Source organism: Globicephala melas, chromosome 5, assembly GCF_963455315.2.
Source record: "Globicephala melas chromosome 5, mGloMel1.2, whole genome shotgun sequence".
Lineage (NCBI taxonomy): Eukaryota > Metazoa > Chordata > Mammalia > Artiodactyla > Delphinidae > Globicephala > Globicephala melas.
The window spans coordinates 7,467,779-7,495,600 of NC_083318.1; the positions used below are offsets into that span (position 1 = coordinate 7,467,779).

At 36.3% G+C, this 27,822-nt stretch overlaps 1 long non-coding RNA gene across 1 annotated transcript in view; it reads right to left on the reverse strand.

Annotated features, from left to right (window-relative positions):
- Positions 1 to 241: 241 nt before the first annotated feature.
- LOC132597306 (uncharacterized) overlaps positions 242 to 27,822 on the reverse strand; it is a 35,573-nt gene continuing 7,992 nt past the window's right edge. The window contains exons 3-4 of the long non-coding RNA XR_009563848.1: positions 20,479 to 20,592; positions 242 to 467 (exon numbers count right to left, since the gene is read on the reverse strand). This is a non-coding gene — a long non-coding RNA (uncharacterized lncRNA). The remainder of the gene's footprint in view (positions 468 to 20,478; positions 20,593 to 27,822) is intronic.

A 27,822-nucleotide genomic window follows, 5' to 3' on the forward strand; every position in this document is an offset into this window, starting at 1 on the left:
GAAAACACATTGTTCATATGAAAATAGGCATTATGTCATAGATGGCACATTTAGAGGTGTATTATTTTTCTTTTGCTTGGTAACAAATTACCACAAATTTAACGGCTTAAAACAACAAAAAATTCTTACCTCACCATTTCCGTAGTTCAGAAGTCCGGTACCACCATATGGCTGGGTTATCTGGTCAGGGTAACACTAAACTGACGCCAGGGTGTCGGCCAGGTTAAGCTCTTACCTGGAGGCTCTGGGAGAAGTCTGCTTCCAAGTTAAATTCCAAAGTATGTACCGTCCAAGAAAAACTCAGTTTCTTGCCGTTGTAAGACTGAGGTCACTGTTTCCTTTCTGACTGACCGTCATCTGGGGCTGCTCTCAGGCCCTACACTCTGCCGGCATCGCTTGCCACAAGGTCTCCTTCACCTCCAAGCCAGAAACGGTGCATCACGCTTCTGAGCGCCCGAGTCTTGGACCTAGACCCAGATTTAAAGACTTTATGTAATTAGGTCAAGCCTACCTGGATAATATGGCTCTTGTTAGGCCAATTGATTTGGTAATTGTACCTGCAGTATTCCTTCTGGAAGGTACCTAAATTACTGTTTAATTGAATAATTGGGAGCAGATGTGTGCACACCAGGGGGCTGGGGAACACTGTATTCGAGACCATCTTAGAAGTCTGTGTATAACAAGAGCAGCTCCTTTTCTCCCAGAATGAACTTTTTCTTTTGGGGGAAATAGTTAAGTAAGCCGGCTTAAGAAAGTGTTCTGATATTAGGAACGGAAGATAAAGGCTAAAGAAACCAACCATACAGATGTGGAAGCTGTATTTTCTATTTTTCAGAAATTAATAACAAGAAATCCCTCGAACCGATGGGAACTGAAGGAGCAGTGAATAGAAAAGGTAAGTGCCTGATGTGGACGTGCGTTTAGGTCCTGGTTAGTGTTTGTGAGGTATTTATATTAAAAAATGGAATTTTTTAAAAAACTTTTTTTTGGAATTTATTTTTAATTACTTCAGTCTTCTTGAACATAGCAATAGGAAGATATGGTCTCTGCATTGATTAGGTTATATGTGTAATGAATCTGACCACTTCAACAGGAAATTTTCTCTCATATCCAATAGGGAGGAATAAATATACCCGAGAGAAACTTAATTGCGTTACCATGAATCCGGGTCCAACACATCCTTGTTAGAACAGGTTGTTTACACATAGTTTTGTTTATTGACTTATTTAAAATAAATTCTTTATGTTTATATGACTTTTAAAGGTTTTAAATTTTTTTTACACATTTAAAAGGTTACTTTCTATTTACAGTTATTACAAATATTGGCTATATTCCCCATGTTGTACAGTACATCCTTAAGACTATCTTATGCCCAATAGTTTGCCCAAAGTCCTTATGCCCAAAGTCCTTCTTTGTCTCTTGTAATAGTCTTTATTTTAAAGTCTATTTTGTCTGATATGAGAATTGCTACTCCAGCTTTCTTTTGATTTCCTTTTGCATGGAATATCTTTTTCCATCCCCTCACCTTCAGTCTGTATGTGTCCGTAGATCTGAAGTGAGTCTCTTGTAGACAGCATATATACGGGTCTTGTTTTTTTATCCATTCAGTCAGTCTGTATCTTTAAGTTGGAGCATTTAATCCATTTACATTTAAGGTAGTTATCTATATGTATTTTCCTATTACCGTTTTCTTAATTGTTTTGGGTTTGTTATTGTAGGTCTTTTCCTTCTCTTGTGTTTCCTGCCTAGAGAAGTTTCTTTAGCATTTGTTGTAAAGCTGGTTTAGTGGTGCTGAATTCTCTTAGCTTTTGCTTGCCTGTAAAGGTTTTAATTTCTCCATCAAATCTGAATGAGATCCTTGCTGGGTAGAGTAATCTTGGTTGTAGATTTTTCCCTTTCATCACTTTAAATATGTCCTGCCACTCCCTTTGGCTTGCAGAGTTTCTGTTGAAAAATCAGCTGTTAACCTTATGGGGATTCCCTTGTATGTTATTTGTTGTTTTTCCCTTGCTGCTTTTAATATTTTTTCTTTGTATTTAATTTTTGATAGTTTGATTAATATGTGTCTCAGCGTGTTTCTCTTTGAGTTTATCCTGTATGGTACTCTGTGTTTCCTGGACTTGATTGAATATTTCCTTTCCCATATTAGGGAAGTTTTTGACTATAATCTCTTCAAATATTTTCTCAGACCCTTTCTTTTTCTCTTCTTCTTCTGGGACCCTATCATTTGAATGTTCTTGCGTTGAGGTCTCTGAGACTGTCCTCAATTCTTTTCATTCTTTTTTCTTTATTCTGCTCCCTGGCACTTATTTCCACCATTTTATCTTCCAGCTCACTTATCCGTTCATCTGCCTTAGTTATTGTGCTATTGATTCCTTCTAGATTATTTTTAATTTCAGTTATTGTGTTGTTCATCATTGTTTGTTTGCTCTTTAGTTCTTCTAGATCCTTGTTAAATGTTTCTTGTAATTTCTCCATTCTGTTTCCAAGATCTTGGATCATCTTTACTATCATTACTCTGAATTCTTTTTCAGGTAGGTTGTGTATTTGTCTTCATTTATTTGAACTTGTAGGTTTTTACCTTGCTCTTTCGTCTGTAACATATTTTTTTTTTCTCGTTTCTTTTTTTCTTTTTTTTGATGGGTTGGGCTGTTTTCCTGTCTTACTGGTTGTTTGGCCTGAGGCGTCCAGCACTGGAGTTTGTAGGCAGTTAGATAGAGCTGGGTCTTGGTGCCAAGATGAGGACCGCTGGGAGGCCTCACTCCGGTTAATATTACCCGGGGCCTGAGATTCTCTGTTAGTCCAGTGGTTTGGACTTCGAGCTCCCACCACAGGAGCTGAGGCCTGACCTCCAGCCTGGGAACCAAGATCCTACAAGCCACATGACATGGCAAAAATTTCATATATATGAAATAATATACGTATCTATAATTTCATTTTCAATTGGGTTCTGATTCTTATAATAGAAATTATTTAATTTTTAACATATCCAAAGTATACAAGTATTTCTCTTGAAGTATGGACAGATGAATAAATAATCTAATGGAAAGTTGATTTTTATCTCAGAGAATATTGCATCTCAGAGAATATCTTGCAGTGTTGGCTATTACTGAATATTTCTCATGTATATGACAAGGATAACTTTTTCCAGGTCTATATGTTTTAATTACCATTTAAAAAGTCAATCATTTAGAATTAGTATTTCTGTTTTCTTTGTATACGTACCCAGGTGGAATTGCTGGGCCATGTTATAGTTCTATTTTTAGTTTTCTGAGGCACCTCCATACTGTTTTCCACATGGCTGCACCAATTTACATCCCCACCAACAGTGTACAACTGTTCCCTTTTGTGTCTGCCTTTTTTCATCAACATAATGTCTTTTAAGGTGCAACCATCCTGGTTTTCCTGGGACTGTGCTTGTTTTAGAACTGCAGGTCCTGTGTACTGGGAAGCACCTCAGTCCCAGGCAAACTGGGACTGTTGGTCATCCTATTGTGAATTCATCCATGTTTTGTATGTCTTTGTGGTTTGTTTCTTTAATTGCTGAGTAGTATTTTATTGCATCCATTTTCCTGTTGATTGCCATCTGTCTTTATTTTTTTCTTTTCACAACTGTGAATAAGTTGCTATAGACAGTCTTGTATGAGTGTTTTTGTGGATAAATTTTTTTTTTATTCCCCTTGGAAAAATACCTAGAAGTGAAATTTCTGGGTCAGAGTGTAGATAATCTTTAACTTTATTAAAAAAAAGTAAGAACAGAATTTGTTCAAAATGGTAGTACCATTTTACTCTCTACCAGTATCATATGAATGTTCCAGGTGTGCCACATTCTTACCAAAATTTGGTACTGTTCAGAACTTTAAAAAAAGTTTTAGTGATTCTAGTGAGTATACCAGTGGTATCTAATGGTATCTCAATGAGGTTTCAATTTACATTTTCCTGATGACCAACTGTGTAAAACAATTTTTCATATCATTATTGGCCATTCACATATCCTCTTTTGAGAAGGGTCTGTTCAAGTCTTTTTCTACTTTTAAAATAATTGAAATGTTTTTTCATTATTATTGAGTTATAAGAGCTTTTTATGTATTCTGAATATACTATGCTGAATATGTTTTGCTGATATTTTCAAAATATGCTGAATTGATTTGCCTAGTAACTTTCTTAATGGTGTGTTTTGATGAACAAAGTTATTTTTCATTTTGATGAAGTGTATTTTGTCATGTTTTAATTGTATGCTTATTTCTTTCTGTGGCCTAAGAAATCTTTGCCTATAAGATCTGCACTTTCTATCCTCTTTCCAACATTAAATAATATTCTTCTCCTCATATTTATTTCTCAGTGCCATGCCCATCTCTCTGGCCGTGCTTTGAGAACCTGATACAAATTCTATAAAGGGCATCAACTTTCAAAAATGCCCCCCAAATGATTATCTTTAAGCAGCTTCTGATCTTAGACATGCCAAAATTACCAAGGAATAATTATAATTATGGGTCATGCTAACTTCTTGGAAAAGGGGAGAGGAAAGGGGATCTACGAGAAAAAGAACCACATTAGTATCTCAGCAGTTATCCTGACCTGCTATTCACCTGGAACATATTTGCATATAGGAGAGAAAAGGTACTTCCTGTCATTCCATCCTGGTGTTTTTCTTTCCCCCAGTATGCCACCGTTTGACATTAAGTCATCAGTCCTCTGATATTGGTCAGGTTCTCCATAACTAGGTGACCATGTGCTCTGCTTTGCTTAGATTGATCCTTGTTTTTACCTTTTGCTATATCAATCTGTATGGATTAGATTTTTGTTACTATTTTAAACATTTTAAATTATTAATATTAGCAGTAACCTGGGACGAGTTTGGTAGATTGTTGCTTTGTCCATCCAAATTCTTCCATGGTCTCAGCTGGTAACATATGAAATGACTATGCACTGTGGCGAGCTCTCATTTTAAACTGTTGTCGAATATGAATAACTATCAGAAATGTACCCCTCTTTCCCCACCTCTTTGCAGAATTATCTAGCCCTTCTCTTTTAAGGAGAGTGTGGAAAGCACTAGCTGATAAAATTAATTACAAGGGGCATGTGTGAGCAGGGTTAGCTAATTCTTTCTGGTTATGGCAGGAGTAGTATTAGATATGATTGTTACAACCTACAATTTGATAAAACAGCCAGGTGTGCCATGGTTTGTGATGAGGTCTTTAACATGGAAGATATAGGCAGGCTATTAGTCAGTGGTGTCAGTGGCAAACAGCAAAAGAATAATATCATTTGTAAATCACACATAGAAAATTGAAGCTGATCGGAGCACAGAGCAAATAGAGAATAGCTTGAGTGCTCTTGCTACAATGTTTTAAATTTTATTGGTGTAAAATCTCACCTTTTTATACTGTTTTTTTTTGCTTTGTAACACATTAAAAAATTAAAATATACTCATTTTTTATATACTAAACTTAAAAGAAAAAAGTTTAATTAGTAAGTACTGAATTTCCATTTCTTAGGAATATTAATGTTTGATGATGTATGAGTAATCTGCGAAATGAATGGAAAGCAAGGCCTCATCACTATGTGAAAACCAGAAGAAACAAATCTTAGAATATGCATTGACCACTACTTGAAAGTAACCTTCATGTTAGAGATTCTGTGCCTAGTGAAGATAATTTAACATGTTCAGCTGCAGAATGTGCATTTACTTATTACTCTACAAAACATAGCCTTTATTTTAGGTCAAAATATTCCTCTAAAGTAGTGTCACTCATTTTCAAGTCTAAGTTTTCTCCTGCAAATACTAAAAGTGAAGCAATGTCTTTATTATGTCAGCTCCTTCAGGAGAAAGCAAAATAAGCAAGTGTTAAATGAAGTTCAATTTATGCCAGTGTCATCAGATGCTTCAAACAGAAAATCAGTTTCAGTCATGATTTTAGTTATTTAACTACCTCACAGAATCAAAGTGAACTATTTGGAGGTTCATTCTATCAATATGTAACATATGAAATTATTTGTGATTGCAAATTTAGTTAAGATATTCTAAATAGAAATAAAATGATTTACTTTTGCACTATAATATAAACAATATATTTATGGTAAAATAAAGAAACATGGAGCAAAAATGTACTTGGAATTGGTGGCGGTGTATACAAAATTCGTATTCTTTCTAAAGAAGCATTAGTCATGTACCACTTGTAATAAGATCTATTATCAAAATGTATCAGTAAAATACATAAAGAGAATAACTGAACTATAATTTTTGTGTGAATATGGTATCAGATGTAAAATGTACGTTTCAGCATGATAAAAAATGCTTTCTGTTTTTGTGACCCATCGTTAATTTAGAAGGGTTTGAATCTTTACAATAAATAAATAAATAGAGTTCTACTACTATTATATTTGGCATTTTGAAAATAATTCCAATAAACTTTGGCTTTATTTTCTTCAAAACCATTTGGAAACCTTTAGTCTAATATTCAAATAATGGAACAACAAAAATAATTTCAATTTTGAAGGATGCGATAACATGCAATTATTAAAAGCAATGATACAGGAACCTATTAAAATACACACCTGAAAGTTCAAGGGAGGAAGGAAACAAATAAATTGAGAGAAAAATATGTGTTGAAGTTTTTTTTAATTTGGAATACTATAGATTCACATTGATAAATAACTTGCCAGAATGATTTTTTGATGAAGCTTTTACATTTAATTAATATTTTATTGTATAGTAGAATAAAGTAAAATTTAGAAAGCCTTTAGTTTTATAATCAAGACTTGATAAAATATTCTAAAGAATCATAAACGTATTATATTATTAGTTTTATTGTAATGCTATTTATCCAAGAAAGCTACTCTGACATGAGTCAAAAATAAAAATTTATGTGAGAAAATAAATTTGTTTGAAATATACGTAAATTTCAATATACAAATGAAATTGCGAATATCTTTCATTTTCAGAATTTTCTCTATGCTTACCAAAGACTTCAGCTACTGTAGACTGACGTTCCAATTAAAATAGTATTATGGTATAGAGTGGGGTTTATTAAAATGGTCAAGGATATTAAATTTATTATTCATTAAATATAACTTTGGAGAGATTGTAGGTAATTTTGACAAAATTAAAAAATAAGACCATACAAAAATATGAGTCCTAGAGAAAAGTATAAATAATAAGATATTAAATGCAGATATGGTGAAGAAGCAGTTTCTATTACAGGAATATATATCAGGAAAATTTTCCTACTAAGTTACTTTGAATGGAAAAAATGATTTCATGTATATTTTATATATTGATAAATCATTTTATTTGTAAAAATAGTTTAAATAATTATTATTTAAATATTATTATAAATATTATTATTATATCTATATACCCATCAATGAAATAAAACCTACTTATTGGCCAATAAATAACTATTTCAAAATTTAGTTATTAGTTATTCTTAGCACACCCTTTCCATCTCAAAAGCATCCAACTTTGCCTATAGGTAGCTCATACAGTTTTGGGGGTAATACTTGCCTCATGCTCTCCAAGAAAGAAAAAGTGAACCTTTTTCCTAATTTTGAGAGACAATCCTTAGAGTGTATTTTTCCTCCAGAAATGAGCTCAGCCATCCAAGGTTCTAAACATTGGACCGACTTCACTCCAAGTTTACATAGATGTTGTACGCGCTTCTCAACCTTGAGATGAGCCTGAAGGTAGAGTCTTGTGGAAAGTCCATGTGGGTGGGTGATATCAATTGGCTTTCCAACCCATCTCCATCAATGTCCACTTGGAGCTTCAAGTAGCCATTCCTCCAGCCTCAGGTTCCCACAGCAGGGGCGGGTGTTTCTGGGCCTGCCCATGTTCTCAGGGCAGCAACATTAAAGAAAAAATTGTTCTGACACTTGTTAAAACAGTAGGGGAGACTTTATTCAGAACTGTTGTGAGAGGTACCAAGATCCTCACAGTAGGAAGAGAGACTAGGATCTACTCTAGGTGAAACAAAGACAAGTGGGATTTACAGCCAATGAGCAGAGTGAGGGGATCAAGGGGATGGAATATTAGACATCAAAGATAAGTGGGAGGATTCTTGCTAAACCAACTTAACCAAGGATTTATACATCAAATGTGAGGGATAAGGAATGTGATCAGGTATCAAGGATGATTAGACATCAAAGGTGGGGTTCTCCCTAAAATAACTCAGCAGAATTCTTGCTAAAACTGGGCCAGGCAGGCCAAAGACAGGATGGGGGGCTAAGACGGAGGCTTAGTTGAGAAGTAAGTTCAGAGGAGCCTGACTAAAATTTGGTCAAGGAGCGAAGCTTCGTTAGCAGTGACCAACATGTTGATGTGTTAGCTTTGACTTTCATTTGTCCTTCCCCACTTTAGGATCTTGTCTGCCTAGGTGAGGTGACAAAATGGGGGGGGGGTGTGGGCAGGGGCATACAGTCCAGTTTCTTCACTAGCTGAAGCTTCTCTGGTTTCCTGACACCACCTCCCGGCCCCCACTTAGACTACCTTAGCTTTTTTTAAAATTAATTTTTATTGGAGTATAGTTGATTTACAATGTTGTGTCAGTTTCTGCTGTACAGCAAAGTAAGTCAGTTATATATATATATACATATGTCCAGTCTTCTTTAGATTCTATTCCTGTGTAGGTCATTACAAAGTATTGAGTTCCCTGTGTAGGTTCTTATTAGTTATCTATTTTATATGTAGTAGTATGTATATGTTAATCCCAATGTGTTCGTGTTGACATTCTTTCTAAAATGTTGACTTTTCTTAAGAGAAACTAATAAGAGGGAACACTACCTCTATAATCTCTCCTTGACAGTTTCAGTTCACTCTCCTGCTCACACAGGGCCTGGTGCCTTTCTCCAAAGTTCATTTACTGTGTGTGCTTGAGGATATTCCATCAATAATGTGTGAAGGACAGACCACGATTTGGGGTGGACATCGGAGACCTTTAGGGCAGCCTGCAGTGGTAGAGTCATGAAAGCAGTTCTTACACCTTGATTTCCAAAAGTCTGCAAGTGACGTACTGGGGCATCCATGGTTTACTGGAACCTGTTTTTTCTTCCCTTGCCACTATGGCTTAAACTGCTGCCTAAAACAAACTTTTTTTTTTTTTTTTTTTTTCTGATTGTCCTCATTGTATTGAGGGAACAGCCACTTTCTTCCATGCTTCTCTTACTTTTTTACTAAAATTTTACAGATTCAGGAGTTAGGAGAATTTCAGAGAGGAAATGAGGACAGTCATTTTGAGCATGTATCAGAACAAATCACTTCCTATTTTGATGGGAACAAAATTATAATTTATTAATTGGAAATTCCTTAGTCAAATGCTTCAGTATCAAAATCTGTAACTACATTTCAAATGCCAAAACTTTCTAACCAGTCCTCTGTTAATCTAGGTTAGTTCTGATTGCTGTGTCACTTAGGATACTTCTAGATACAACAAGTAAGAAATGAAAAAATTTTCTAAGTGAAATAAATCAGACAGAGAAGGACAAATACTGTATGATATCACTTATATGTGGAATCTAAAAAGTAAAACAAACTAGTGAATGTAACAAAAAAGAAGGTGACTCACAGATGTAGAGAACAAACTAGTGGTTACTAGTGGGGAGAGGGAAAGGGGTAGGGGCAATATAGGGGTAGAGGAGTAAGAGATACCAACTGTTAGGTATAAAATAAGTTACAAGGATATACTGTACAACATGGGGAATATAGCCAATATTTTATAACTGTAAATGGAGCATAAACTACAAATTGTGAATCACTATATTATACACCTATAACATATATTGTACAGCAACTATACTTCAATTAAAAAATTGTTCTATAATCTCAAAGCATTTATCACATATTAAAAAAAAAAGTCTAGGTGTAGGATAGTATGGAAGACAGACTCTGCAGTGGTCTCCATGGTCCCTGCCACTTGGTGTTCACACCCTGCATGAACCTCGCTCCTGAGTATGAACAGAAACTGTGACTAATCTCTAATCAATAGAATAAGGCAAAGGTGATAGATGTATGTGATTATCTGCACATGATTCCATGACATCAGCTGTAAGTCATCTAGGTAGAAGATTATGTCCTTGATGGCTGTTCAGAAGCAGGTGGTCGTGCAGGTAATGCCGGTGTACCAAGAGTATGTGAGTGGCCTCCAGCTAATAGCCAGCAGGCAACCGAGAGCCTTGGTCTGACAGCCCAAAAGGAGATTGATTCCTCCAACAGCTATGTGAGCCTGAAAGCAGATCCTGCCCAGTCAAGCTTCAGATGAGACCACAGTCCTGCCCCACAACTCGGCTGCAGCTTTATGACACCCTGAAACAGAGGCCCCAGCTATGCTGGGCACAGACGCCTGACCCAAAGAGACTGTGATATCATAAATGTATGTTAGTCAAGGTGCTAAGTTCTTGCTACACAGCAATATATAACTAGCACAGAAAATTGAAAGTTGGCTAATTCAGTAGTTCACAAACATTGTTCTAGGTCTGTGTTGAATCTATCATTGCAAAACAGATCACCCTGGACTTTGTGGCTTAAAACAACAATAATTTTATTATGCTCATTATCTGTGAGTCAGGAATTCTGGCAAGGCTCAATGGGGTGATTCTCCTGATCCATATTTTGAGGTGGTATTTAGCTCATTACTGGTTTGGTCTGAAAGGTTCAAAAAGCCTTCTCTCGTATGTTTGGCACCTTGATAAGGATGGCTGGAAGGATGGAAGACTGGCATTAGCTGGCCATTCTCCTTCTCTCTCTCCAATGGTTGAAGTTCTCCTCATATGGTCTCCCCAGCAGGTCACTGGTTTTCTCACATGGCAGCTAAGGGTTCTAAGAGCAAGTGGTTCAAGAGACAAGAAGTGGGAGCTGCCAGTCTCTGAAAGGTCCAATCGATCGGTCAAAGCAATTAGAGAGCCCACTTAAGTCCAAAGGGAGGTGACCATAGACTCCACCTGTGTTATGGACATAATGTTTTTGTCTCCCCAAGATTCATATTTTGAAATCCTATCCCCTGGTGTGATGATAATAGGAAATAGGCATTTGAGAGGTAATTAGGTCACGAGAGTGGAGTCCTCATGAAAGGATTAGTGCCCTTATCAGAAGGGGCACAAGAGAGCTTGATTCCTCTCTCTCACTCCCTCTCACTCTGTCTCTCCTTCATGTGAGGGTACAGCTAAAAGGTAGCTATCTAAAAGCCAGGAACTGGGCTCTCATCAGAACTCAATCATGCTGGTACCCTGATCTTGAACTTCCAGTCTCCAGAATGGCAAGTATTGCAGAAAAGTATTCCCAGAATTTTTGCCTACTAAGTTATACGATATGCTCAGATCTACCTATAGCAATCAATGGAAACATTTGGCTTAGAAAAACTAATATGCACATATCATATGTGACTATCATTTAATTTTCATAAAAACTGAGCTAGGTACTATTATCATACTAATGTTATAATTTTGCTCCTATCAAGTGTGCTGATTCCTAAAAGTCTATGATAACTGCCTTATTAGCCATCCTCTGTCAACTTTACAGATAGTCATTGTCTCAAGTGATGTGAATGTTATAATGAAACATATATGCTCTCATGTAGCTTATATTCTTGTAGTACTATATAAATAATTAACATGTAAGTAAATATATTATTAAATGTTTGATATTGTGGAATAAACAGGGAGGCAAAGAACACATTAAAGAACAGATCATATATGTTACTGATGTTTGCCAGAGCCAAACACAAAACAGTTACAAATCAATTAATTTCAAAATAGCAAATTATTTTCAGGATGTTTTATTAGACATAGATGTAACATAATGAGTAGTATATTCTCCTTTCCTCAGAAACGATACATTTAAAAAGGTGTTTCAAATTATTGAGTTTATGATTCAGAAATATTTTAAAACCTATCATTAAGATAGGTGCAAGAGGGACTTCCCTGGTGAAGCATTGATTAACAATCCGCCTGCCAATGCAGGGGACACGGGTTCGAGCACTGGTCTGGGAAGATCCCGCATGCTGCGGAGCAACTAAGCCCGTGCGCCACAACTACTGAGCCTGCGAGCCTAGAGCCCTTGCTCTGCAACAAGAGAAGCCACCGCAATGAGAAGCCCGTGCACCGCAACAAAGAGTAGTCCCCTCTCGCCGCAACTAGAAGAAGCCCTCACGCAGCAACGAAGACCCAACGCAGCCAAAAATAAATACATAAATAAATAAAAATTTATTTAAAAAAAAGAGGTGCAAGAAATATGATAACTATAAACCTGCTCTATGTCTAATTAAAGCTCTAAATGATTTTGTGCTGGTGGCCATATTTTTCAAAATCATATGCAAAAAATTGTGTATTTTGCAATGCCTAAAATATAAATCAGTGAAAGAACACCATTTTCATCATTTAATGCTGAAATAGTAAGCTAATATTTATTTTCACCATTAAATATTGAAACCAGTGTGCTTTCTGTGGAAGAATTTCAGCATTTTAAATTGGAGGCATGAGAGACCGTTATTATTATTAATCTTCTCTAGGCATAAGAACTTCAGTATCATAATGACATGCCCTACCATCTGCCTCCAAGCACTAGGCTGCATTCTGGAAAGGCCATTTGATGAGGGTTGAGATAAGGACATAAGACAGGCATGAAAAACAATTGTTCATGCTACTCCCCCTGCAGATTCATGGAAAACAATTGACTACGTCAAATGAATTTCTTCATTTTCTCTTTTACCATGGTATGAGCTATTCTCTTTCCTCTTTCTTTCTTTCTCCCTGCCCCCTGCTTGTTTTTGTTTTTGTTTTGGTTGCTGTAGAGCTTTTCATTAAGGGAAAACACACATGTGTTAATATAAAATATATCTCCCACATTTTTCCCCCTCTTACATACATGCCTTTCTTCTTTGCAGGTGTGCCTAAAATGTTAATCATCATAACTTACAACTTTAACAATATTATGGATGTGACACATAGGATAACACTATGCAGGAAACATTAAATCTCCTTTGAAAGTGATATCCACTCTCTTATCTTTACCAGACCTCAGATTTAGGTGAGATTAGCATTTACAATTTCCAGAGATTTCACCCAAGGAGAGCACATAAATTGGAGAAGAAAGAACCCTGAAACAAATAAAGGTTATTATTACTTTCAATTTCCATAGTATCTAAATGCAAATCTGCTCTTCACAAAGAGTTTATAAATTCACTTATGTTAAAATATGAATGACAGATCAGTCTAAATTTTTGCTACCACCCAAGGTAACTACATTTAATGAACCCAGAATTCTGTCCAAAAATTATTCTTAGAATATGAGGCGTTGATGAATAGGGTGAAGAGATTTATGGTGCTTTTTGTGGATTGCAAATAGGAGTCTTTTGGGGGCTTTTGAAATAACATTGTGTGCAAAGTTGCCTATTCATAACACTGACAGTGTTGAGAAATGGAACAATTGCTCTCCTCATGGAACTGGCATTGAGAAATACATTTCATATTAATATTTGTCTTTTGTGTCAGAATATAATATTTTCCAGGTAACCATATTTGGAATTTTTGTATTTCCTTTTTTTTTTTTTTTGCGGTACGCGGGCCTCTCACCGTTGTGGCCCCTCCCGCTGCGGAGCACAGGCTCCGGACACGCACGCTCAGCGGCCATGGCTCACGGGCCCAGCCGCTCCGCGGCATGTGGGATCTTCCCGGACTGGGGCACGAACCCGTGTCCCCTGCATCGGCAGGCGGACTCTCAACCACTGCGCCACCAGGGAAGCCCTGTATTTCCTTTTTTGCAAAAATGAATTTTCTCATTCTACCTCTGTGTCATATGTAATAGTCAAAAGAGAAATGAATCCTTAAATGATAATACATTTTATGCTTTTTTGTAGATTTGTAGCATCCAGTTGCCTAACTCGTCTAAAACAAATAAGTGCATAAAGAAATCCAACAAAAATTATCCTGCTATGACTATCCTTCAGTACTATAAGGGGTAAATCAGTGTATCTTATGAAAATTGAGAAAATACTTCCATTTGATTTCTTTTTCACTTCTTTTAGTTAACTTGTTAGCTAATAGGAATATTTATTAAAGTAAAAACCTGCGTTATGTGACCACTTTCTACTTTTCAACTTATGTGTAGTAACATGAAATAGAAATTTGAACATACTTCAGCCCAGTTACTTCTATTATTTCACTATTATTTGGGGAAATTTGATGATTTCTATCTTCCTTCAGGATTTGAATGTCTAGGTAAGATTTCACCCAAAGGCATAAAGCTTTTAACAAATGTAATTTTAGAGCAAGCTATCATGCCCTTTTTCTCTGACACATGAATTTTCACATATCAGATAGACTACAAATCCAATGTTTCCAACTTCCAAATCCAAATCAGTAAGAGGCCTTATTGATCTAACACAGGGAGTTCTGCAAGATAATGGAATGCTGCAGCATCACACTTAATTGTGATTTTGGTATTAAAAGAAAGAGGGCTGGTGTGGGTCCCAGGGTTAGTTAGGTGGTGAGAAGATCTGAGATTCAGTGAATGACATGGACACCTCCTTGATATTTCACTGATTATGAAGCCAAGGTCTGTTTACATGCTTTAGGAAATGGAAACTAGGTTTCACCTGTTTCCTAAGTGATTCACATGTGCTTTCTCCTTCTTCCTTTCTATCTATCTATCTATCTACCAATTATCTATCTATGTATCTGTCCTTTCTATCTATTTATTTCTACCTATGCTGACACATTGCCTGTGAAACTGTCAATGATAAACACAGTGGGGCATTCGTTAAAAGAGTGAAAACAGATTTTACTCAGTAACTGCTGACAGGGAAAGAGCCGAGCTCCATTCCGATTTCTACAAAGGTGACTGGGAAATTTAAAGGGAGAAGGAGGGAGGGGAATTTTGGTAGAGTTGGAGAGGTGAAAAAGTACACAGATTGGTCAGTATAAATGTGATTAGGCCAGCTATGTCTGCAGACTGGTAGTTATCCAAGTCAGGATTCTATCTTCCCACAGAGACTGGGAGGCAGAGGCCTTCTTAATGACTACATTTCAAAGGAATAGTTCCCAAACCCTGGAGAGAGATGCTTCTGAGTTACAAGAGACACATATTCAAAACTTCAAGTCCTTTTTAGTAAACACTCTAAGAAAGGGAGGTCAGGGGCCTGTCATAAGAGTTGGCTAGAACAAATAGTACAATAGTAAATTTTCCTATTTACTATTGGCAATGTTGGGCTTTTTTGGGCAGGCATTTTAATGGTGTGTGTGCTGCAGTGTCATCCTAGGGACCCAGGCTTCTGCTGCCAGAAGCTAGGCTAGAGTTTGGTCAAGTGTCTTAGTGCAAAGGCTTGGGCAGAGCTGTTATGTACCCAGAGTTCTGCAGTTTTTAATCTTTCTGATGCCCTCATTCCAAACACAAAGGGTAGCAGATTCCCTAATTTCTGCCTTCCTCAATGCATATGTAACAAGGGAAAGGTGCTGATTGGAATTTTAGTAAGAAGAAGTAATAAGGAAAATCTGTTGTCAATAAGCTCATCTGAAATTTGGTCCCTTTATAATCATACATTTTCTGGAATATCCAAGCCTGACTCTTACTGTGATTATATCTAGAAATCACTGCAGTCAGATACTTACTTACATTGTCTTTTTTTATCCATTAAGGTACTTTTGGGGCTATATTTTAATTTCCAGCTTTTTAACTCACCATTTATGTAAGTGTATATATGTGTGTTTTAACAATACAATTATGGCTAATAATATTAAATCATAACAAATGATATATTATTACATTAAAACTTGTATTTAGAGTATTTTGTTTAAATTTTAATAATGATGAGTATAAAGTATAATAATCATACTAAAAGGAACAAATTATAACAACATACATAGAATTAATAGCCCTGCTTTTGTAGTTTTAAAGATAATCAATTCAGTCACTTTGTTTAGTCTAAAACTTAAATTTTGAAACTTATAAATGGAATGACTGCATTGATTAGTCAAGCAAGTTTTTATTATTTATTTATTTATTTTGAAAATTTATTTATTTATGGCTGTGTTGGGTCTTCGTTCCTGCGCGCGGGCTTTCTCCAGTTGCGGTGAGTGGGGGCTCCTCTTGGTTGTGGTGCACGGGCTTCTCATTGCGGTGGCTTCTCTTGTTGCAGAGCACCGGCTCTAGGTGTGCTGGCTTCAGTAGCTGTGGCACGTGGGCTCAGTAGTTGTGGCTCATGGGCTTAGTTGCTCCACGGCATGTGGGATCTTCCCAGACCAGGCATCGAACCCATGTCCCCTGCATTGGCAGGTGGATTCTTAACCACTGCACCACCAGGGAAGTCCCTCAAACTAGTTTTTACATGGGAAAAATTCACTTATCATTTTGGTATTTTGCAATATTGACCTGTGATATTCATCCCAGGGGAAAACATTCTAGAGTTAAAGGTTGGATAACATGGAAAACAAATATAGTATTTAGAAATTAACTGGTGCTGTGAGTTTTGGATTTGATTAGAGAACAAGATCTCATCTATGAAGTGGACCTTCCATTTGGGAGGCTTTTGCTTGCCTTGGCTGGCTAGAAAAGCTCTCACCAAGTCAGTCTTCCTTAGTTTAGCACATGTACTCTCTTCCAGATGTTATCACAAATCTATTGCTGCTTCATATTTTTCCTTAACACTAGGTCATTTCTCACTTACTCATCAACCGGTTTCAGATCTAGTCAGCAAATCCATATTTGTCTTTCATCTGTTCACCACTTTATTCACTAATTATTTACTTTATGAAACATTGTTGCTCTGATCTGATGTGTGGCCTTATTGCACAATTTTAATATAAGGATTATCCTATGGGATTTCTATGCAAATCATTTAATAATGAGTGCTATTTTCCAGTTGCATTTCTCACTGAAAAACTAATTCATCGTTTTTAAAACCTGATGACAGATTTCTTTTGGTTTTTTTTTTGCAGGCCAGCAGGCAGTGAAAATAATGTTAGTCAACATTATACGTAATGCCTCTGGTTCATTGAAATTTAGCATTGTGAGGTGTATGACTCTAAGTGCTCTATGTTGCTGTTTTACCATAGCTCATTACATCTGACAGTTTTATAAACTTGTCTTTAATGTTACACCAAGGAATGAGTATAAAGTGCATCAATATTACATGGTGTTACAAAAAAACAAGGAGCGGGGATTAGTGTTTTAAGCTAAGGCAGTTAGTTAGAGAGTTTGCTTTATAATCTAGATGATATCATTTAAACTACTATATCAATTTAGGAAACCAAAATTACAATGCTCTGTTTTCTAATTTAGATAAATCTTATTATGCTCAATTCAATATCTTCTTAGTTTTAATAAAATCATACAATTAAGACATTCACTGTAGGGGCTTCCCTGGTGGCGCAGTGGTTGACAGTCTGCCTGCCGATGCAGGGGACACGGGTTCGTGCCCCAGTCCGGGAAGATCCCACATGCCACGGAGTGGCTGGGCCCGTGATCCATGGCCACTGAGCCTGCACGTCCAGAGCCTGTGCTCCGCAACGGGAGAGGCCACAGCAGTGAGAGGCCTGCGTACCACAAAAAAAAAAAAAAAAATTCACTTTATTTTTCATCATTCTTCATTTTAAAATATTTCAGTGTTATATCTTTGTGTAATCAGTTCTGTATTATTATATGTCTAATTGATATAGCAGATATAGTGCACTCATGACTATCGCTTTTATCTCATACATGAACATTAGGTACAAATATACAATACAGACTGAACTGTGTTGTCAAGTGTCAAGTACTTTCCATTGGTTTGAAGCCGATTGTGTGTTATACATGCTTTATAATAGTGGTTCTCACAGTGTTTTCTGAGGTCCTATAGGGATTCTGAAACCCTTTTGTGGCTTAGTGAGGGCAATATTAATTTCACTATAATCCCATGATATTATTTGCCTTTTTCACTCTCGTTCTCTTACAACTACCCATTTCCAGATGCTACATCATATGTGATATCACAATGATTTGAATGCAAAAGTGGAGATGAGAATTCAGCTGGCTTCTCTTAAGCCAGACATCAAGAAGATTTGCAAAGATGTGAAGCCATGTCACTTTTCTCATCTTTTTTATTGTCTAAGACATTATAGTTATTTTTCATTAACTTGTAGAGGTCTATTGTTGTTGCTTTTAATGGATAAATAAATAAGTGGTTTTAAATTTCTCAGTTTTAATTTCTAGTATAGTAAATATTAGCCACATAAAGAAAAGCTCCTTGGTACCCTCACTAGATTCTAATAGAGAAAAGAGCTCTTAAGACTAAAAATCTGATCTAGAAGACAACCATGGAAATTGATTTTTTAATGTTTCAATTTTCTTTCAGTACCTAAAATACTATACTAATACTAATGATAACCATAAAAACCACCAGATTACCTGTTCATTTCATTCAAACACTTATTTCTTTCATCTCATTGAATTTTTCTTTTACATAATAACTTTCGTATTGAGAAGTACTCATCTTGCAGCTTTTGCATATGATTTAATTTCAGTTCACAAACATTTTTTCTTGCTTATTTCAACATTGACTCAGATAGGAAGAACATGCATTGTGGCCTTTTGGACTTGAAGTCTTCTCTGGAAGTCATTTGACAAGTGTCGCAAAAAGTCAGTCTAGTTTCTGCAGCACCTGTCTCTTTCATGAACGTGAGAGTTCAGTCTTTTCTCTAATATCGATATCCCCATTATTAAATATTTTCTTTCTCAAGAGTAAGAGATGGATTTAATATTTTAAAAAGTGCTTCTATTTAATAAGCAAACTTCAAATATACTGTATGGCATTAAATGCAGAAAGGAACCTGATCAAGTATTCTGATTATGTTTTATAAGTTTAAAATGTGAAATAGTCACTATTGATTATTCATACATAGCAGAAATACTTGCTACTCACACATATACTATAAATGGCATATTCCCAGAATCTTGAATTTTCCTATTTTCTGACGAATTAAAAGTATTTGAAAGTCATTAAATCAGTAATTTATTCTGATGACAATCTCCTATGGAATTTTATTTTTTACTGGCACTTTCAAATCAGAATAGTAAGTAATTCAAGAGTAATTGGTTATGAGAGATAGAGTATATTTTTGCTTTATGCATTAATAATTTCAATTAAAATAGAGTTTACGGTCTTTTAAAATTAAAAAATTCTAAGTGAAATAAAGAGAAGACAGCTGGGTATATGATTAAATAGTGAGACCAGTAGGTGTAGGGGACATCTGGAATTGGTAAGTGATGCATGAATTCCTTTTTTGTGACATACTTCACTGCCACTCTGGGAATTCAGGAAAGTGTTGAATACTACTGGAAATAAAAAGAAAAAACACCAGGAAAATTGCATTTTATGTGACTAGTTCATTTGTTCACAATTTGATATTGAATCCTATATTGTAGGAATTTTGCTTGAGATAAAGAATGCTGGTTGTTACAAATGAAATATAAATAAGCATTTTATAAATATTTATTAATTAGCTAAGTATAAAAGTTATATTTAACATATCATAAGGTCATATTCATTAAGATCAAGCACATACATGTAACATATAAATGCACATCAAAATTGAATTCCAGTGAGGTTATTTTTAAAGACTTGATCATGTTTCATTTTTTTCCTGCCTTGAGTGTGTAAAATGCTTAAGTGTGATAAAATAATACAAATTTTCTTATGTGACAATTTTACTTTTCTTTATAGCACTCATGGCTTACATTTGAAAAATAAGTATCCTGATAAGCTTTCTTGTAATGCTTTTTTGGTTTTCCTTATTCCAGCCACAATAGCTATGTATTCTCCCATTAAGTGAAGGAATAAACAGAGAAAGAAATTATAAAATACATCAGTTTCTATCATCTGTCTTGTATTGTGCCTGATAATTCTCTTTGAAGTAAATCAGATTACGGAACTTACATTTACATGTGGATCAGAAAAGAGACACAAACTTCTGACTTTACAGATGGCTGTTTTTCTTAATTATATGGATAACAGTTTAGAAATAACTAATTGGTCATGCCTGACAAGTAATAGCAGTTTTTCCAAGATAAACAAATGTTCACATTTTTCATACTTAATCAGAGACTTTATGTGCAAAAATGACCAAATGTATCATCTATTCTAAGCCTCCTGTGTTGTTTTGTAATAAACGACCATCTGTACTTTGATTTGACTGAGTTTGTCTGTGTGTGATGACCAGAGAATTTGATTACATGGCAGATGGTTTTGGGAGAAGAACTTGTCTTTTTAGAAGTAAGCAGACAAGCACTTCTCAATATTTTGTCCATACTCTCCCAACTGGCATCTGCTACTTTTGACACAAAGGTAAGATTCAAGATATCAGTCCCTTGATGTCATTCTTTTTGCTTTCCTAAATCATAAAGAAATGTGAGGAAGAGCTTGTACATAGCATAGCTACTGTCACAGGCATGCACACATCAGAATGTGCTTATTAAGAGGGGAAACAAAAGCGTGTGCTGGGCTTGGAATTACTCACGTGGGAAACTATGTCTGATTCTGTTTCTCAGTCACCAGGTCTTTGCCTTCTCTTAGGTATCTACATTGTTCTTGCTGCAGACCCTCTGGTTGTGAGGCACTTTCCAATGCAAGACTAGGTCAGAATCAGAAATTGTTTAGTCAGCTAAAAATATATTCATTTAATAAAATCATATACACCTTTGTACAATATCTTGACATATTTAAAAATGATTTATATAATTCTCTCTTTTGAGCTTCTTAGTTTTCTTATGCATGAAGTACGTCACTACATTTCACTAAATTTTACGAGACGCTGAGGCTTTGACTGACTGAGTTACTTCCCAAAGGCCATTATTTATTAACTAGCAGAGCTGTAACTACAACTCAGGATAAAAAGAACTATTTTTTATTCTTATATGCTCCTCTCCCACTAGATGATTACCTTCTTTTTTTTTTTTTTTGTGGTACACGGGCCCCTCACTGTTGTGGCCTCTCCCGTTGTGGAGCACAGGTTCCGGACGCGCAGGCTCAGCGGCTGTGGCCCACGGGCCCAGCCGCTCCGCGGCATGTGGGATCTTCCCGGACCGGGGCAGGAACCCACGTCCCCTGCACCGGCAGGCGGACTCTCAACCACTGCGCCACCAGGGAAGCCCAGTGATTACCTTCTTGATGAAGTAATTGGTATGTGACTTCTGTTTATTTCAATTACTAGCAGATGCTTTACAAAAGCAAAAACTAAAACCCCAAAGTTTTACTAATTTTCAAAAGTGATATTTTTATGTTCTAAAATAAAATTTCAGACTGCTGTAAAGATTTGTGGACGATGTCCTCATGGAAATTCTGCTGGCCTAAGAGGCTATTTCCCTTCCTGTGAGTTGTGTCCTAAATCTTGAGAGACCAACATTGAGGATCTTACTTAATTGTGAGCATATATTCCCAATCAATAATCAAGTTAAAGGAATAGTGTACCAGTTGGATTCAATGCCGAATATTAGAAAACAAGACTGTTTCAGCAAAATCCAGGCTTTATAGACATTAGAATATTAGGGCACTTATATATACCTCAGATAATGGTTAAAACATCAAGTTTATTGGGGATCTTAATTAACAAACAGCCTAGATAGTTTAAAAAGGTAAGATGTATCTGAATGTATAAGATTTTAAAGTACATTAAAAAGTAATTGGAGATAAAAGATTAAGGCTTCATGTCAAGAGGTGAGTTTTGAATTCATATATTATCCTCCCCACTGGTATAATCAAAGAGACAATTGAAAAAATACGAAAATATAAATTAATCCATACAATCACTAGAAATAAGTAATTGTGTCAAAGATGATAAAAATGTTAAGCAAATTTGCAAATTTTAAAGCAGAACAAGATTGACAAAATAGAGCAAAGATACAAAAAGAGGAGAGAGGTAAGTTGTTTGAGGTGGTTGTTGATTGATTTTTCCTTAAGAACACCAAAAATAAAAGAAAACAAACCCAAAGCAAAGTAAACTATCAGCAAGTTACAGAGTACTTACTGGAGTGATTAAAGTGGATAAAGAACTAACCAGGGTTTAATTGTTGTACTGAGAGGATGCAGCTCTTGTTTTTACTCCAAACTGTTAGGTGTAGTTCCCTCTGTGCATTGGTGTCTGCCATATAAGTGCCTAACACAGGTATTTTGGTGATAAAAAAGCCAGAAAAGACCTCAGGCAGCTCCATCTCATCATAGTAGCCAGAGGTGGAAAAATAGGTTTTATAGCATCTATAGATGCTGGGTGGAATAGAAAAGTCCTAAATTCTTCTACCAGGATAATGTAATTTTTTACTTTCTCAACTAAATGCTATTCTCACTCTACCAGTCTATGCCCTACACCAGCGATCCCCAAACTTTTTGGCACCAGGGATCAGTTTTGTGGAAGATAATTTTTCCGGATGAGGGTGGGAAGAGGGTAAGGTTCAGGTGGCAATGCGAGCGATGGGGAGCCATGGGGAGCGGCACATGTAGCTTTGCGGGCTTGCCCGCTGCTCGCCTCCTGATGTGCGGCCCTATTCCTAACAGACTGCAGACCGTTACCGGACCGCGGCCCCGGGGTTGGGGACCCCTGCCCTACGTGGCCAGTTTGAGGAAAACACCGTATTCAGGCAAATCCTGCAGGCAGAAGGGAACCCGCCCAGAGATGCACTAGCCGTCTCAGGTAAGTTCTTGCTGTTCTTTGTTCCACTTAGCAAATATAAAGATCTAAGTCATAAGATAAAATTGAGAAAATATTTCATAGAAATTTTAGAAAAATACAACATATAAACAAGATAAAAGGGCCATCAAAAAACAAGGGCAATTTCTCTGAGCTGAAGAAAACCTTATCTGGGTCAAAATGTTCTACTTAGTGTCAAGCAAGAATACTAAAGGAGAAGAACAAAAAATGGACACATAGATACATAAAAATAAGGTCACTTGAATATGATCTTTTGGCAAAGTGACCATAACAAGAATTACAAAGGAAATAGCTATATTAATGAAATTATTTTGTTCTGTATCTATAGCACTTTCATTAACAAAAGAGCTGACAGACTGTAATATGCATGCTCATGTACTCCAATATATTAATCCTCATTAATTTGCTCAGTTTGAAGGATGTTATGTTCAATTACATACTTATTAATTATGAAATCTAGACGGAATAGAGTCTTGAAGAAATAAATGAATTATGCAAATATGCATAAAATTATCTTAGAAAGGCTAAATTGACCAATACATGTGAAATAGCAAAGGAAAAAAACAAAACAAAAAAAACTAAAAAACAAGAAAACTAAAAAATGCCCATGCCCTCCCACAAAGTCTTTTAAGCCACAAAGGTATCTGCACAAAGATTTTCTGTAAAAATTGAAGTAAAATTGAGCACAAAATGATCTCTTTTCCTCCAAAAATTTCCAATGTAGAGGTAAAAGTTATAAAACTTCCAAGTCCATTTTATCTTAGTATTATATAAAGAGATAGTTTATATGCCATGCAAATCCTGAACCAGTCTTGCTTATCAGCATGGAAACAATAATTCTAAACAAAATAAATGTGAATCACCACCAGTATGGTATTGCAATAATTAATAAAGTATGGTCTTAGATTTAGTTCCTGATTCTACACTGCATTTTCTTTTCCCTGTATCTTTTTTAGCCACTTGGATCAACTCTATTCTATTATTCCTCCCACTTCTCAAGTATAGTATATATCAGTACTCAGTCATTACAGTTTTTTCCTAGGTTGATCTATATTTTCTTCAGCGTGTTAAATCTAATGTCTTGATCTCCCATATTTATCACCAGAGTTGCTACTCCTTTTAAAATTCATTCCCTAATATCGAATTTGTCCTGAAACTTCCCCCATGCGAACTCCATTTGGCATATTGCAAACAGATTAGTCATTTTAGAAAATTTCTTTGCCCATGGCACCTTTCTACATCAAAAAATTTCTATATCTCCCATTTGTTTGAAAAACAAAAATAGAAACAAACCCAGACTCCTTAGTTTGACACTTGAGACCTTTTTTAATGTGGCCATCATTAGCAAACTTATCTTTCCACATGCTTTTGCAAACGATATTTATTCCTCCAAGCTGACAATCCTGTTCCTAATATATATCTCACTCATATGACACTCTCCTCCTTTGCCTACACTTTCCTTCTCACTTGCTATCTGCCCTCTTTTGCATTTCCATTTTATAATCTCAACTTCAAGGCCGAGTTCGTAGTTGATTTCCTCTAAAATCTTCCCAAGTTACCAACTTCTTTATGACATTCTCTTCTTATTTCTTTCACAATTAATATGCAAATGCAGATAGCTTTGGATCATAAAATATGTCTAATAAATAGTTATTGAGTGCATGCACACAAGATTTTGAAGGCATAAAATTAACTTCCGTCCATAAAATGACTTAGGTATAAGTAAATTAAAATCATAAGTAAAGGGAGGGTGTGTAGAGACGTTCTGGTTGTCATGGCAATATATACTTAGGGAGCAATGGCCTATGAAATACTACTTAGTAGATCAAAGAGGAAATAAAAAGGTAAAATGAGGACAGAATTATTAAAAATAATAATTAAAATAGCAGAATCTATTTGGAAGAAACTTTTATAATGCACGTGGTTGCCATTTAGACCTTTTAAGGCAGAATTGAACATAGTATTCTGTCATTAGTAGATAGTAATTCTCAGGTATCCGAATTTACATCAGTTACCTTGTTTCATTCTTTAAAGAAATTATATCAGCAATACTGATATTTTGGGTGGATAATTCTTTGTTGGTAGGGGACTTTCTTGTGCCCTGTGGAATGGTAATACCCTCCATGGCCTCTACCCACTAAATCCCAGTAGCATCATACCCCCCCATTTTCACCACAGTTGTGATAACCAAACCTGTCTATTGAGATTGCCAAATGTTCTTTGGAGAAAAAGAATGACCGTGTTTGAAAACTATTGTTTTAAAGAATCTTTAGGAGTAAGATACACAAAGAGAATTTTTTCTAAAATTCCTTTGCTTCATTTGCTTAGGTCATAACTATTACGGTAATAAAATGGTACAGGATGTTCTTTAGTATTTTTCATCACTTCAAAATAAGAATAAATTTAAATTCCGAATTTAAATAGCAAAACTTTATACCATATTTTAAATCCTATATAGATCATGTGATTACTACAAACATTGGAAGAAATATTGTTTCCTACATTTTAAAAGTCATATCCTTGCTTTGATATTGGGTGTCAATGATCTATTTTTAATTCTTTCACAGCTCTGTCTTGTATATAAATCCCTTTCCTGTATGGTTTGAACTCAAATCTAAATTTGTATTTCTGAGAGTCAGTTCCTGTAACAAAATGTAGAGAATTGCATGTTGTACCATATTATAGAGGGGGAAAATTATTACAAAAGTTAGGAATAGCTTTTGCATTAAATGAGCTTAACAGAGCAAATCTCCCTTTGACATAAAACTCAAAGGAAACTCTTTTCTACACTCTTATTTTCCAAAAATACACAGCTATTTTAGGTGACATCAAAAAGATTTACTATTGGCTAATGGGAATGTTTAGCCCTTTAGGGTTTGGGTTAGATTAAGGTACACTGACTTCAACTGAGAGTCCCATTTCTTCCTGTTTTCTTCCTGTGTCAAAAAAAAAGTGCTGAGAAGAAATCTTTTATATTCATACCACAGGTGACTAAGAAATATAATCTGGAGAAAAGTCTCTGGTTTAAGACTCCATATTAATTTGACATACTGAATCTCACACTACTAGCATAGGACACAGCTAACCTGTGGGTTAACAGCAATGCCTTTCACTTCTATATTTCATGTCCAGTTATGTGCAAAAGATCCAGTAATTATAGCAAAATTCCCACACACTTATAAAGAAGCTCCCATCAAAATCAAAATTGTGAAGAAGGTAAAACATGTGTGGGCTTCCCTGGTGGCGCAGTGGTTGGGAGTCCAATTGCCGATGCAGGGGACGCAGGTTCGTGCCCCGGTTCGGGAAGGTCCCACATGCTGCGGAGCGGCTGGGCCTGTGAGCCATGGCCGCTGAGCCTGCGCGTCCGGAGCCTATGCTCCGCAACGGGAAAGGCCACAACAGTGAGAGGCCCGTGTACCGCAAAACAAAAAACCATGTGTTTTCTTTCCGTTTATAATTTTCTTTCATTTTTGACTATAATTTTTACTAGAACTCTGCTTTTTCCTCCTACTTCCAGTAACCCAGTTTTCTAGTATGTTTTTTCTACCTGAAAACTGTCTAGAATTCCATGCCATTACACTTGACAAGCTTAAATTCTTTCTCCTCCATATAGTGTCTTGATGTAATACATATTCATTGGTGCATCAAAATAAACATTTTATAAATAATAAAATGTAAATATGGTGAGACCAGGATGGGAGTTAAATTCAACCTGAAAAAATAGGGATGAAAATTTAGGGTAAACTGGATTTATAGAGGTTACCTCAAATAGTTGGTGATTACATCTGCTCTTTTGTATGACTTCTAACCTAGTGGAGTGCCATGTGGAAGTTCTGAAGTGACACAGAGCTAGGAAAGGTTTAAAGACCATATACACAGTGCCATATTTTATAAATTAGGAAAAATCTCCAGAGATACCTAAGTTATTGCGCAAAGGTTGCAGTGACTCTCAGCTGAGTGTGTCAACTTGGATAGGCTAGAGTCTCCCATTGTTCAATCAAACACTAATCTATGTGCCGTTGTGAAGATATTATCTAGATGTTATTCAAGGTCATAATCAGTTGACTGTAGGTAAAGGAGATTATCCTAGATACTATGAATGGCTCTTATCCAACCAATTGAAAGGCCTTAAGAACAGAACAGTGGCCTCAACGCATCCTGAGAATTTCATCTTGCCTTTCCTGATGGCCTGCTCTGTGGATTTTGGACATGCCTCCACAGCTACATAAACCAGTTCCCTCCAATAAATCACTTGGCATGTAACAGGTGGGAAATAAACACAGGGGCCTTCTACCTTAGTTAAATTTCTAGAAATTCAGTGGCATGAGCGTGTTAGATGTCCCTTCTAAGGTAAAAGATAAGTTGTCGCATTTGGCCCAACCAAAAAAGAGAGTCAGTGCTTAGTGTGCTTCTTTGGCTTTTGGAGGCAACATATTCCTGCTTTAAGTATGCTAGTCCAGTCCATTACCGAGTGGCCTGAACAGCTGCTGCTTTAGAGTCCAGAAGAAAGGAAGGCTCTGTGACTGGGGCAAGCTTCCATGGATGGGCCACTTGGGGCAGATGCAAGGGTGTGTGTGAGTGGCAGATTGAGATGCTGCATGGAGGCTTTGACAGGCCTTTACAGCTGAATCCCAGAGAATACTCAGGATTTTGGAGAAAAGTGCTGTCATCCTCTGCAGATAATGACTCTCCTTTTGAGAATCACCTCTTGACCTGCTCCTGGGCCTTAGTAGAGACTGAATGCTTAAGCTTTTGCCACCAAGTTACAACGCAACCTGAGCTGCCCATCAGGAACTGAGTATTTTCTGACCCACCAAGCCATGAAGTTGGGCATTCTGGGCAGCACTCTGGTTTCAAATAAAAGTGATATCTATGATATTGAACTAGAGCAAGTCCTGAAGACACAAGCAAGTTACACGAGGGGGCTGTGCAATGCATAGTCCCCACTCCTGCCTCATTAGCTTCTCTTTCTCAGCCCACACCTATGGCCTGGGTAGTTTCCCATAATTAGTCGACTGAGCAAGAGAAAACTCAGGAATGTTTTACAGAGGGTCCTGCATGGCATGCAGGCAGCTGCAGTGCTCCAAGCCCTTCCTGAGGCATTGCTGAAGGACAGTGGTGAAGGAAAATCTTCCCAGTTGACAGAGCTTGAAGCAGTGC